Source organism: Ascaphus truei, chromosome 2 (assembly GCF_040206685.1).
Source record: "Ascaphus truei isolate aAscTru1 chromosome 2, aAscTru1.hap1, whole genome shotgun sequence".
NCBI lineage: Eukaryota > Metazoa > Chordata > Amphibia > Anura > Ascaphidae > Ascaphus > Ascaphus truei.
This window is the reverse complement of record NC_134484.1, coordinates 76,549,382-76,564,867: the sequence shown is the minus strand read 5'-3', so window position 1 is coordinate 76,564,867 and position 15,486 is coordinate 76,549,382. Positions and strand designations below refer to the sequence as shown.

The 15,486-nt window shown below is 42.3% G+C and overlaps 1 protein-coding gene across 3 annotated transcripts in view; it reads left to right on the top strand.

The window, feature by feature from the left end:
• Window positions 1–15,486, top strand: part of NECAB1 (N-terminal EF-hand calcium binding protein 1) — a 322,496-nt gene that overhangs the window by 263,129 nt on the left and 43,881 nt on the right. The window lies entirely within an intron of this gene.

The following is a 15,486-nucleotide window of genomic DNA, read 5'->3' as shown; positions in this document are numbered from 1 at the left end:
CTATTTGTGTTGGAAACTTTATAGAAACTGACTCAATTGTCATCACTTCAAGTTTGAAATCGTTGCTGCATTCTTTTCTCAGTTAGGTATGACCATTTGTTGTTTTCTTTAAAACATACTTTAAGTGAGTGGTCCAAATGCTGACATAAAACATTCTGTGTCTTCTAGTATTGCTATTTGCATTTATAGGGCTAGAGGCTTGGTTTGTGGGGACATCTATGGGATCCTCCTCTAACCGTCTCCCAGTTTAAACCTCCCAGTTTCTGGCCTCTGTGCCTAACTCAGTAGTTTTTACCTACACCCTTTTGATCTTTAACTCTCTGGTGTTGAACTTTTAGCATGATGGGAGACTGAGGGGGTTGTGCATTAAACTTCAAAGTGCCACCTGGGGCACTATAACAGTTTAATTAATAACCTCCCTGTGTCCCAGACTGGCCCTTCATTCTACAATCACTCCTTTGAATTCTTCCCACAGCCTAAATCCTTAATACACTGCAATATTTTCTCCTAGTACTCTCTGGACTCTTCTCAACATTGTGTCTGTCACTACTTTCTATAGCTATAATGAACCTCTCTGTGGGTCTGTCAGTGTCCCCTGTATGTCTGTCTAACAGTGACCATTTAACTGTGTCTGTCTTGGACATGGGAATGCCTGTATGCCCAAAAGGTGTGGGTTCAGGATCTGTGTTTTTTTTAATGAAGCGGTAAATAAAAATAAATAAAAAATCAGAAGGTGGAGTTGAGAACCATAGGTAAGAAACAAGAATATTGAATATTATATACAGTGCCCTGTATGTGTTGCACAGACCCTACGCGTTTCCCTCCACAATCACACCACAAGTATCTCTTGGGAAGGTGGTATGGAGATGGTCATAGCTGCCATTGTGGGCATTGCTGTGGTGGAATCCAGAACAGACTACTAATGAGTGAGAGTGGAGCCCTAAAGGAAAGGCTACCACGAAAATAGCAGCAGTTGTACTTGATCCCAAGCAAGCAACCTTCTTATATGAAAATAAATAAAACTGAAAGAGAGGTTTTACCAAAATCTTCATCATCAATGTTGTCTTCGGGTCAGATGAAAGAGGAGAAAGAGGACACCACCAGCTTGTCAAGATAGAACTACATGTTGCTGACAGCACTCGAAGTGGATTATAGAGCGTAGCCATCCATGTGAAACTAAGGACACGTGTGCTTAGTTAAAGGAACGATACGCGTTCCACACAGCATACACGTGTGTTCAAAGCTTGTCAAAGGAAGAAGCCACAGAGGAAGCAGCAGAAGCAAGTACCATTAAAATTTGATTATTGGAGATGAGAATAATAAGGGATTGTGTACTATCCAACCCTATCATTAAAAAAAAATGAAAAAATAACCTGTGGTGCCTCATGCCACAATCCTAAACTGAAACACAGCCTTCATGTAACCAATGTCAGTAGCTAGTATATATCTTTGTCAAAATTGTCAACTAATTCCATGAGTGCCCTCCCAAGGGGCCTCATTCTAGCTGGTTTGATAACTAACTCAGCGAGCTTTTTGAGAAGTTCCCAAATGATTTGGCCAGTTTGCAAATCAGAAAGCTTCGATAACTTGCCAAACTCGTTCAGGAAGTGCATTTTCTCGATCGGTCTCGCTCCTGCTCAAACATACCATGCGGGAGCTGAAAAAAGCGAAATGGCGCCATTTTGAGTAGATCTGAAAAAAGCGAAATGGCGCCATTTTGAGTAGATCACGGTATTCTAGTAGCCCCTAGGCTCTGAAATAGCAAGCTTATCACAGATTTCATCTCAGAGTAGCACTAAGATTTATTTTTTATTTTTCCTGCATCGGATTGAAGCCAGGAGTCTCTGGAGCTGATACACATTAATACCAGCTCCGGAGACCTCTGGCTTCCAACCTATGCAAAAAAAAATACATTTATAGGCAGCTTCATTACCTTAGCAGCTAACCGCTAAAGCAATGAAGGGGTTAAATACTAGTGTCAGGCTTATTGTGGGTAGCGGGAGTGGGTGAAGGGGGTATTTGGCCCATGGGAGTATAGGCATTGTGGAGCGGTTGCGGGAGGCGTTAACCCCTTCATAACCTTTGAGGTTACTACCGCTAATGTAATGAAGGGGTTAACCACTCCCGCTACCCACCCGGTAAGCATAAACACCCACCATGGGACAAATACCACCTTCACCGACCCCCGCTACTCACAATAAACATTAAAACACAATACTAATGAAAACACCCATTCATTGCCAGTGAGGTTACCTATGCCCTCAATGGGAGCAAAGATAACCTCAATGGAAATGAATGGGCACCCCCTCTACCCCTAACAACCATAACATTACAGTACAATAATGGACAGAATTACTATTATCCAGATCTGGATAATAGTGCATTTGCCCATTCAAAATAAAACATTAGGCAGTAGCATAAAGTAAATAAATATTCTACTTACCCCTGCCAGGATGAAGGATGTTATAAGGATGTGATGTACCTTCCTTGGAGATGTCACATCCTTAAAAAAAAGTAAAAGCCTGTCACATGGTACAGCGTCCAATTGGATTGGACCTGTACCATCTGACCCTAAAATGTGATGTCAAAGGCCTTATATAAAGCCGGTCCCGTCTCATTTTAGCTTAAGAAGCTGACGAGTCAACATCCATTTTGGATTTACCATGGGGTTACATTGGATTACAAAGAAAGAAGATTGAAGATGGAAGAAAGACGTTTTTTTTTTTACCTACTGCTATGGTAGTGAAGGGGTTAACCACTCCCGCAGGCCTAACCACCCACCCTGAGCAACTACCCCCTATACCACCCCCTCTGCCCCAATAAACATGCTATTAAGGTTTAACTCCTTCATTAATGAAGCTGTTTTAATTCAAATGTTCATACTAGTGTGCAGGAGCAGGGGGTCTCTGTAAAAGAGCCAAATTGATTTCAGGTCCGGGGACCCCCTGCTTCCAGAGACACAGGTCCCGTTATGGGATACCGGTATCCCCATGCAATGCTTCAATGTCCCGTGTCACGTGACCGGGACAGTTAAAACGCATAGAAGATACCAGCACCCAATAACGGGGCCTGTATCTCGGGAAGCAGGGGATCCCAGGACCTAAAATCAACACGGTTCTTCTCCCGAGACCCCCTGCTCCCGCACATTACTATTACATTTTTTATAAAAACACTGCGATCGCTTGAAAGATATGTGCAGGGAGAGGCGGCTCTCTCTGTGCAGCTCTCTATGCAGCTGTAGCCTGATCGTACGAGGGAGAACTTTGAGTGAGGCTGAGATCTCATCGCTGATGTCCGGAGCAGTTTAGGCATTTTCTCACCGCATGGTTTGAGATGGGTTCTGATTCTTTCTGAATACCGTGATTACTCAACTGACACATTATTCGGTGAGAACATGCCAAACCTTGCGATGTAGCAGTGAACTCATCGAGGCTACTAGAATAGGCCCTACTGACTCTGAAAATGATGACACTGAGGTTGAAGAAGGGCAGACTGGTTTGAATCCCATTGTCAGCTCCTTATTAAACCTTATGAAAGTTATTTTATCTCCCTGTGCCTCTGATACTAAAAAAAATAGATTGTAAACTCAATGGGGCAGGGACTCCTGCCTGCAAAAATCATATGTACAGAGTTGCGGACACTGTCAGCGGTATACAAGAAAAACAATCTTTTAATATAAAGAAAGAAAAAAGGTTATATTTCCTTGAAATATTATGCAAAGTGCACCATGACATAAAAACGACATGCCTACATTTCAACGTGGTATTTACCTGGAAAGCAGGAAAGGATGTTCACTACTGTGTAATTTAAATTAAATATAGAGGCTAAAATAGGCAAGTCAATTAAAACGTGTGACAAAGTCAATTATCTACCAGTAGAATCTTAAAAATCTGCCTACAACCCCAGCTGTGCTGTATCTCACATCAACACTATCCTAAAAATATTTCTAATAATGTCAACTTAGAGTTGCTAAAGAGAGGATACATTTCTGGACGGTGTTTAATATAATTGTGTTATTTCATGAAAGAATTCTCATTGAAGTGCATGTCACAAAAGGATAATACCACCCAGAGTTCTGAAACAAGGATATTTCAAGTGAGGTTTACTGTAGCTCTCTTTTTTGTAATACATTGACTTGCCAGAGAGCTGACAGACTGTGTTCCCTAGTTACTAATAAAGCTACTTCTGAATGCACATTCACAAACAAATATGGAATTGCCACTTAAAACTGCATAATATCTAATTGAAAGCTCCATTATCATAATCCATTTTTATTGCTTTAATATTCTTACGTTGGTAGAAAAAATGTTTTCCGACACTGAAGAAAACTTTGTAAATAATGGTCTTTATCTGTAAGTCTGAATAATACATATGTAGCCAGCCATTGGGATCTCATGGGTCAACTATTCAAACCAAGAGAAGATACAATGTACACGTCTCTTTGTCTAATGACAAGGTACATCTTTACTGTTGCAGTGTCAGACTTTATTAAGAATTATGTAGAAATACTGTAGCCGTGCTAGTCCAGTTCCGATATTTGGACTAACCATTGATATTATAAGACACGCTTTCAAGAGGTCTCGGGACTCTCGGGACACCTGCTTCAGACACTGTAGAATTCAGAATATCATAGGCATCATAGGAAAACATATCCAGTGCGCCCCTGCCGAACACGCACTGAACTGGAACACAAATAATAATTCCGTCTGACCACAAACGAGGTCCATGCAGGCTCAGTGTGGCTCACTGCGGCGAGAAACAAGGTGAGGCCGCGAATGAGGTGCGCACTTTTGCGCATCTGTTGAACATAAATAATGCTTGATCGGTAGTTGATAGATAGCAGTGTCAAGTGTTTCTGAGCTAAGACTGGTGCAATAAAGCAGCTAGGCCATGTGAGATCCTGCTGACTGAGCTATGGGCTATTGGGGAACTACCGTATGAAGCTGATAAGCAACAAACTCTTGGACCACCAGCATTCAGGCCCCATAGACTCTAGGGTTCAGGTAGACTGCACCGTATTCCAAGGGAGCTACCCTAAACACAGAAAGGACCATGCTTCTGGACTGCCAAACCTTGTGACTGACTGCCCTGGTGAGGCCCTGTTGCTGTTGACCAGTTCTTCAATAAATCCTCAGTTGGTTAAGTTGCAATGGGAGTACAGTCATTCTGCATCACATCCAGGCATGAATATTGGATAGTAGCAGTACTGATACCATAGGCTACACAATTTAGGGCAGTATGCCGTATGCCCTGGAAATTCATACACAAGGGCATAGCTGATGTGTGATCAATACCCAGGTGGACAACCTTACTTGAAAGACTATGTAGTGTTCACATCGATGAAGGAAGCTTGCTCATAAGGTTTCACTCTGGCAAATAGAGAATAAAACTGTTTAAACCAACCTAAATGTAAAACAAGTGCCACTATAGCATAAATGGAATTTGATGGGCTTGAAATAATTTTGAATTACTGGTTTAAATTATCATATTCTGTTAATACAAATGAAGCCCTTTTTACATTAATCACGTTGTACAGTATTACTTTTTTATCATTAATTTTTATGCTTCACAGTCTTTCTTTATTATTGCCAAGTGTACAATGCATAAAATAAATATTGTTGGCTCCAACTAAAGGAAAGGAAAAGGCACAATATGATCCTAACCATTAGTGACATTTAACAGGGCCCTAGAGACAGCTCATCAAGAATATCTTTGGAAACAGTAAAAGGGACACTATGCTCTGTTACCCAAGGTTACCATGAATTTATACAAGTAAACATTTTATATAAAGGCACCCATATATTGCAGAAAAGACAATAGATTCTTAAGTGTGATTTTGTGGAATCTCTCTCTCTCTCTCTCATCAGTCAGACTAGAATTTATAAAGCCATCTTTTTAAAAAATTTAGGTTGAACTTGATGGACCTATGTCTTTTTTCAACATCATCTACTATGTAACTATGTAATGCCCATTGGTAAATGATGGTTCTCTTACTTTGATCTTTAAGATGTCTAGCTTTTCTACCCTCTCTCTCTGTGTGTACAGTAGCATTGACAGACCACGACCTCTACAGCCTCTACCTCCTCCTTCCTTTGAATCCTTGATTTCGTTCTTCATCTCCGCCAATTCTCCTATCCTTTTACTGGGGGACTTCAACTATCATATTGATGATCCATCAGACTCCTGGGCATCTCACCTTCCCTCATTAACCTCCTCATTTGGACCCTACCAGTTTACCAATTCCATCCCACACAAGGATGGTCACTCTCTAGAACTGGTCTTTACTAAAAACTATTCCCTTTCTGATTTCTCTGCCTCACGCTTTCCGCTCTCTGACCATACCCTCATATTATTCACTACCACTCATTCCCCTCACCCCCTCCTACCTGTTCTACTTGCTACTTTTGAGACTTTTACTCTATTGACCCCTCTGCTCTGCATCTAACCTGAATGCTAACCTCTCTTCTCTCTTTCCTGCCTCTGAACATGACAATCTTGTCAACTCTTATAACTCTATCATCTCGTCCTGTCTTGATCTATATGCCCTTTCTCGGCTCCGGCACACCTGTTCCTATAACCAATGGCTTTGGCTAAATTCAGAAACACGCTTCCTTCGTACTTGCACTCACACCTCTGTATGCCTTTGGAGGAAATCTCACACAAGCTGATTTTCTGCTCTATAACGTTCACCTCCTGTTTTAACTCTGCTCTCTCTAAGGCCAAAAACCTACGTTTCCTCACTCATCAACACTCACAAATACAAACTTTTCAAACTCCCTCCTCTGACCTTCTCCTCCAATTTTTCATCCTCCCATCACTTCTCCTCAAGCCTTTAAAGGCAAGGTGGATTCTACAATACTAGGCAATATGCCCATTCATTGCCAGTAAGTTTACCAATGCCCTTAATGGGAGCAAAGATAACCCCAATGGAATGAATGGGCACCCCCTCTACCCCCAACAACCCCCCCCCCCAAACACATACAGTACATTAATGGGCAAAATGACTATTAACCAGATCTGGATAATAGCTCATTTTCCCCTTAAAAATAAAAAAAATCCAGCCTGCATAAAGTACATAGAAGTTGCACTTACCCCTACCAGGATGAAGGCCATCCTCATCAGCGTCCTCCACGTCCGTATCCTCCATGTGTAGCAACATAACAATCAAAAACAAACTAATGGCCACTAACCCCTTAATCACCTTAGCGGTTAGTAACCGCTATAGTAATTATGGTGTAACCCCTCCCCCTCTACCCTTCTGGGCGGGCTACCCACCCTCCCCAGGCCAACTACCCCCACCCTCTACCCATTGATTGGAAAAGTGGTACATCATACCCATACTGTATAATATGGGCATGATTTGCCACTTTGGCAGTCAATGGACAACCTAAAAAATAAAAACAGCATCAAAAAAACACAATAACAAAAATTAAGAATAAAAAAACACAATAACAAAAACCATGCATCAAAAAAGTACAATGAAAAAAAACAAACATCAAAAAAACAAGATGAAAAAATATACAATCAATGTTTTTCTTACTTCTGATGCCTTCTTTAGCTTCATCTTCTTTATCTTCATCTGAACATTGTAATCCAATAGGATGTTGTCCCGTCGACTTCTTATGGTAAAATGAGACAGGACAGGCCTTAGATAAGGCCTGTGACGTCACATTTGAGTGTCAGATGGTACAGCTCCAATCCGTTTGGATGTTGTTCCATGTGACAGAGTTTTTTTATTTTATTTTAAACAATGTGACATCATCTTCAAGACAGTACATCACATCCTTAAAAAATAGCTATAGTCACATGGTTCTGGAACCAATCGGATTGTGAGATATACCATGTGAAGCATCACATGGTACATCCCCAATCCAATTGATTGAAGTACCATTAGATATTTTCCAATTTTTTTAAAGGATGTGACATCTTAAAGGGATGATGTCACATCCTTTAAAAAAATGGCTGCCAACACATGGTACTTCAACCAATTGGATTGTGTGTACCACATGACATATCTCACAATACGATTGGTTGAAGTACTGTGCCATGTGATGGTAGCCATTTTTTTTAAAGGATGTGACATCGTCCCAATAAGATGATGTCATATTCTTTAAAAAAAATGGAAGATGTCACATGGTACTTCAACCAATCAGATTGGGGATTTACCATGTGATGCCTCACATGGCATATCTCACAATCCGATTGGTTCCAGAACCATGCAATGGCCGCCATTTAAAAAAAAAGTATCTCCCTTGAAGATGACATCACATCCTTAAAAAATAAAAAAAGAACCCTGTGACATGGTACAGCATCCAATTGGATTGGACCTGTATCATCTGACACTCAAATGTGATGTCACAGGCCTTATACTGTATAAGGCCTGTCCCGTCTTATTTGACCTTAAGAAGCCGACGGGACAATATCCGCCTATTAGATTACAATGTACAAATAAAGATAAAGAAGAAGATGAAAAAGATGAAGATAAAGAAGAAGGACTTACCTGCTGTTGAGGAGCATTGCATCGAGTCTCAAGAGGTTCCTGCTGTTGCTGCTGGACTCGGAATCGGAGGTTGAAGACGTCAAAAGTAAGAAAAACACTGATTGTATTTTTTGACATTGCGTTTTTTTGATGCTTGGTTTTTGTTATTGTGGTTTTTTTTATTCTTGATTTTTGTTATTGTGTATTTTTGGCTGATTGGTTATTTAATTTGTGTATTTTTTGCTTAATTTTTATTTTATTTGTTGTGTATTTTTGGTTTGGGGTTTTTATTTTTAAGTTGTCCACTGTCTGCCATAGTGGCACATCTTGCCCATATTATATGGGTATGATGTACCAATTTGCCATTCAATGGGTAGAGGGTGGGAGTAGTTGCCCTTGGGAAGGTAGTTAGGCTGCCCGGATGGGTAGGGGGAATGTGGTTAACGCCTTAATTAACGGTTACTAAAAGCTTAGGTGATTAAGGGGCTAGTGGCCATTAGTTTATTTTTTATTGTTACAGGTTGCGCCGACAAGTATTCTAAAACTTACCTTAAACTTGCCTTGGAAAATCTGGGGCTATCACCAACAAGATACAAGTACATGTTTAGTACATGCTGCAAACATTTCAGTGACATTACTACAGAGACTAATGGCCCATTGGCTTAACACAGCAGGGGTTCCTGGCAGTCCCATTCAGTTTGAATGGGACTGCCAGGGACCCCCGCTGTTAATCCGATGGGCCATTAGTCTGTCTGCAGAAATGTCACTGAAATGTTGTAGCATGTACCCAGCATGTACCCAGCATGTACCTGGGTCTTGTTGGTGATTGCCCCAGATTTGTTTTAGAATACTCGTTGGCACTACAGTATGTTGCTGCCCACGGAGGACATGGATGAGGACAGTCTTCATCCTGGCAGGGGTAAGTAGAACTTTTATTTACTTTATGCTGGCTGGATAATGTTTTATTTTGAATGGGCAATAACCTTCCCGGCAGGCCTAACACCCCGTCCTGGGGCAACTACCCCTTTTTTCCACCCCCTCTGCCCCAATATACAGGGTACTCAGGTTTAACCCTTTCATTGCCTTAGCGCCTAGCCGCTATGGTAATGAAGCTGTTTTTATTTAAATTTGAATACTAGGGTGCGGGAGCAGGGGGTCTCCATAGCTGAACCGCATTAATTTAAGCCTCGGGGACCCCTGTTTCCTGAATTACAGTATGGGGTTCCGGTATCACCGTGCAATGTTTAAATCTCCCTTGTGACGTGACCGGGACATTTAAACGCATAGGAGATACCGGCACCCCATACCGGGACCTGAATCTCAGGAAGCAAGGGGTTCCGGAGCTGGAATTAATGTGGTTCAGCTCCAGAGACCCCCTGCTCCCATACACTTGTATTACAATGTAAATAAAAACATTACAATCACCTGTGAGAGCTGTGCAGGGAGAGACGGCTCTCACTGTGCATCTCTCTGTGCAGCACTTATAGACTGCGGCAAGATCATACGGGAAGAACTTTGAGAGAGGCTGAGATGACATCGCTGCTACACCGAGTGGTATTGGCATTTTCCTACCTCACGATTTGAGATGGTTTCAGATTCTTTCTTAATCCGGTGATAACACAAATGACAAACTGTTCAGTGGGAACATGCCACATTGTTCAAGATGGCAGCAAAGTTTCAAACCTACTTGGCCCCTTAGACTTGTAACACATCACAATCCTTTTATAAAGCATAACAAAACATTTACAAACATTAACTTAATTGTTTTGTATTTTAGCCAATTTCCTTCTGATTATTAAAATGACATTGTAATTACATGTTTGTAAACGACACAGTCTAGAGAGGGAGGGGTTGTTGGGTTTACGCTTTGTGCTGTTGTGGGCATAAGAGTAGAGTGCTGTGATTCAATATAATTGGAAGAAACAGAAGAAAGATGTTCTAGGGGGATTTTGTGATCTTCCCTGGCCATGAACCCCTTACACTATAGCCTTTTTTGTAATTGTACAGGGCCAAGAACTGTTCTGCTGTGGGAAATATGGGGACAAATTTGTATTTGGTCTCTGAGATACTGTTTTTGAAATAATAGTACATGGCTTACAATTTGGATCGATCTCCCAGGGATTAAGTCAGCTATCCTGACATTTAGATGATATAATTTATTGCTCATATATCAAAACCATCTTAATAAAGAGCTGAAACTTATTTTTCTCTTTATGGGTGCTACATTTCTTTTCATCAATTTCCTTAAAGGCATCTATATCTTGTTTCCATAAGGAATGCCATATCACCATGCAACCTGAATCTTTGGGCGGGGACAGAGGAACCTTACATTCGTTAGCCATTCGCGGATGGAATCCATATCCCTGCAGTTTTTGGTTACTCAAGTAATCTAAAGGTTAATAATAGACTCCGTCAGAAGGGAAACCCGTTGACTGATTTATCCCCATACTGTAACTCTAGGACCCATTCCACAGGAGCTATATTTGCATTGTGGACATGGAATTGACTCTCCATGTTCTTTTAGTCTTCCGTAAACCTGGTTAATTTCTTCTATATTTCTTTGCTGTTTCTGATTCTTTGATCAACACCACTTACTTACAGTAGAACCTTGTAAGGAAGGATATGACTTGCCCATGTTACCGGGGCCAACCCTCAATCCCCCTCTTGATGTCAAGTGACTCTCAGACTATAGCTGGCTCGCCATTGAAAATAATAACAGAAGAACGTTAATTTAATTTGTATATAGATCCTTGTGTATCCTTTCAGCAGATTTAAAGCACCGAACAGAGATTTCTTAAGCAGTTCCTAACTTTTTTTTATTAATATAGGCAAAATAATAAACTTCATATATACAGGTAACAGGCAAAAATAGGCATACAATTGGAGAACAGAGCTTTCTTGGTGCTCGAGATGTAAATCATTCTGATGCATCTACTCTAAAAAAAGGCTTCATATGCCCATCTACCAATTAACCTATGCATGGCTTTGTTAGTATAAAGCAATAATAATAAGAAGAGATAATACACAATATTAGCAGAACAACATATTGTCCTTCATCGGTTATCTAACAAACATCTGGGCACAGAGCATTAGCCTTGTTTATGTTTTGTGTTCCATCCTGTGTCCCATAAACAAATTCCCTTGTTCTTATAATTTCTACAAATCAGCAGATTACACAATTGCCTTGCAAAACGGATTCTGACACATCTGACAAGACAAAATGAATCTTAACAGGAAAAAAGATTCTGAATCAATTGAATCCCATCTACACCTACAAAGAATATACTTTTAGATACTACTGTATTTTTCATGAAAGTTCCTAATATATGTTCTAGTTTTTCAAAGTATTTTACCAAGGTTCCCTATAAAGTAATGATGCAGAGGATAAAATACCTAGGGGCCTATGCAGAGAGCAGCGCAATTTCGAAATTCGCCATTTTTTGGAGAAAATCGCGCAGAAAGCAGCAGAAAATGGCGAGTTCCGAAAAACGCGCCAATTTTTCTTTTCTATTTGTAAAACTCGCCTCGCGGCTGGCGAGAACCTCAATCTCGCCAGTTTTAAAAATATCCGTATGCAGAGAGGCGCGAACGGCATCTAGCGGCTGTTCGCGCCAATAAAATGGCGCGATTGTCTCCTTTTTGCCTCGCCAGAAAAAACTGGCAAGAAGCTGCCGCTCGCGGCCATTGCAAAGGGAAAAAAAAGGCGCGAATTTGTTTTTACACGTTTCTGAAGCGCGCATCTCGCCAATTTAAACTCGCCACACGCATCCATGTTAAACATAGCAGAATTCGCACTTTTCTGCATATGGAGAATAAAACTCTCCAAAAAAGCTACTTTTTAATAAATTCGCCAATTTTAAAATTCGCTGCTCTCTGCATAGGCCCCCAAGTCTTGTAATGAGGTGAAAAAATAAAAGCCTACGTTTATTTTTTATCCAAACGCAGGTCTCCTGTCTTTACCTCTGCGGGCGTCTCCTACAGGACCTTATTCTATTGCATTGAAAAACCCTGAATCGAATCTAACAAAACAAACAAAGCTATGTTTAGTACTTAGTCATGCTTTTGTGAACGGAATTATATGTTTATATGGGGCCTATGCAGAGAGCAGCGCTATTTCGAAATTCGCCATTTTTTGGAGAAAATCGCGCAGAAAGCAGCAGAAAATGGCGAGTTCCGAAAAACGCGCCAATTTTTCTTTTCTATTTGTAAAACTCGCCTCGCGGCTGGCGAGAACCTCAATCTCGCCAGTTTTAAAAATATCCGTATGCAGAGAGGCGCGAACGGCATCTAGCGGCTGTTCGCGCCAATAAAATGGCGCGATTGTCTCCTTTTTGCCTCGCCAGAAAAAACTGGCAAGAAGCTGCCGCTCGCGGCCATTGCAAAGGGAAAAAAAAGGCGCGAATTTGTTTTACACGTTTCTGAAGCGCGCATCTCGCCAATTTTAACTCGCCACACGCATCCATGTTAAACATAGCAGAATTCGCACTTTTCTGCATATGGAGAATAAAACTCTCCAAAAAAGCTACTTTTTAATAAATTCGCCAATTTTAAAATTCGCTGCTCTCTGCATAGGCCCCATAATGTCTGTTTTTATTTATTTAAAAACTGAGGTATTGTACTTCGTACATACAAATGTAACCCGTAGTACTTTTATCTGTTCGTATTACTTTTTTATCATGACTTTTTATGCTTCACAATCTTTATTTAATAGTGCCAAGTGTAACAATGCAGAAAACAAATATTGTTGTCTCCAAATAAAAGAAAGAAAAAGGCACAACGTGATTCTGAGCAGTAGCAAAATGTTACAGTACCCTACTGAGACAGCTCTGCAAGCATACCTGGGCACACATTGAAAAGGACCATAGGGGATGAGGACAAAAGTTAGAAGGCAGTTATTTAACTTACTATAGTAACTCACGTTATAAAGAGCAAAATTGTCTTTAATGGGATGTGAGATGTACAATACAGTATTTATCATTCTTCATGCTGTAGTTGCAACCAGGCAGCGGTTTTATGCTACCTAGCTGTTTTAATGCCACCTTCAAAATCTGTCCGCAAAATAAGCAGCGAGGGAATTTTACAATTTTATTGGTTCACAGATTGAAAAGAGAGTAAAAACGACAAAAGTACACAAATTATGTATTGTACATGTTTCACGTCACAAATTTCCATCTATAATACTTATCCGATATTGACAATGTTTTTCTATTACCGTAGTAATAATTGTCTGTTATACTAAAGTGCTGAAAACGTGATACAAATAAATTATTGCAATACCAATTCAATGTTGACGCTCTCAACTGAGAGGAAATGGGCTCACTGCTTGCCAGTTAACTCTAACTGGAAGCCATCAAGGGCAGGTTGTACCAGTCCTGTTCTGGTGATTTACAGTAAGCCCAGAGCTCTCATAATACAAATTAGGGCCACATGTATCAGACATTGTAGCCCTAGCCAAAGCTATGCACATATGGGTGTGTAGCCCCGGGTTTATTTTTCACTTGCTGACCCCCGTCCGCGAGTGCCGAGTGGTCGCGGGTGCCGCCGGAGGCAGCGATGGACCCGACGGCACTTCGCGAGGGTGGGGGCCAGTGCAGGGAGCGCTCGGCATCCCTGGAGCTCCGGCGGCGTACCTGGCTAGCGGGGGCCGCCATGAAGTGTTGCGCGAGCGTGCGCGGGATCGCGCATGCGCAGATAGGGGCAGAAAGTTAAGGAAGCCCTTAGAGTCTCGTGCGAATGCAGGGACAGCCCAGGGACGGTTGCGGCGGCCATTAGGCATTCGCGCCTGCGCAGGGCAAGTGCGCACACGGCCCCCATGCTATAGCAGCCTCCTGGGAACTACAACTCCCAGGAGGCATAGGGAGGCAGGCACCAGGTGTCTGATAGTGGCCAATGAGGGCCAAGGATTCTCAGCCCAGGAGAATAAGATACATTTCGCGCGCTGTGCAACGACAGTGGGAGCTGGAAGGGGAAGGAAGGGTGCAGGGAGCGAGTGGCTCCTTTACCAGGTAAGGCCCCAAATCCCTGTTAGGGTAGTGGGTAAATGATAAGGGACGGCCCGAGATAGCGAGGCTGCCCCTTAGGTGTGAGAGCGTGTGCAGCGTGTGCGGTGTGTTAGGGCTGCATGTTGCTGTCTGCAGGTTGACTGTGTGTGCAGTGTGTCTGCTGCAGGCGCTGTTAGTTAGCTAGTTGTTAGTGAGGCTTAGGGGACTTGGAGAGCGAGGGGAGTGGGATAGGTCATAACCCCTGCAGGCTCATAGGAGTTCCCCAAGCCATCAAGGTTGCTGTTCTACAGGGACAGGCCCTAGGTTAGGGTTCCTGTCACGTTAGTGTCACTTAGATAGATAGGGACTCAGCGGCTGCTGCTGTTCCTGGGAAGCGGTTCGGACCCACGTTGGGTCCGCAGAGACTATTCCGGAGTGGGACTGCCCTGGCGGTCCACGTGCCCGGAGTTCGGTTGGGGATCAGAGGACGTCATCCTACAACTGGACCCTTTGTGAAGAGTTGCTGACCCGAGCACCGGAGTGCTCGGCAGGTATCACATATTCCTAAGTGCACCACCGGGCCCTTAGCTTAAGTGTGACTGCGCAGTCACCCACGATCTCTGCAAGAGTGCGGAACATTGGGTGGGGTTCTTCGGACACTGGGTGGGATCACCTGGTGTTGGGGAAGTGTCCTGCGAGACGCTTTGGTTATTAGTGTTTCCTCCAGAGAGGGACACCCGTCATTTGGTACAGGTTATGTTGTGTTATGTTCTCTATCCTCGTTAGTAAATTATTAGTTATCTATACAGTGTATGTGTGTTGTTGTATTTCTTGCCCAGGGGAATCTCAAGTCACGGGGATCCTGGGTAAGTGGAGGCGCTGCGCGATGTAAATGTGTAAGTATTAACCCAGGCTCCCAGCTAGCGGAGGCTCAGATCTCCTGGAGCCACAGGTGTTGTGCAGTTACCAGTAGTCCCTTAGGAAGGTGTCAGAAAAAGGGCTACATTTGGAGGCGCTGCTGAGAGA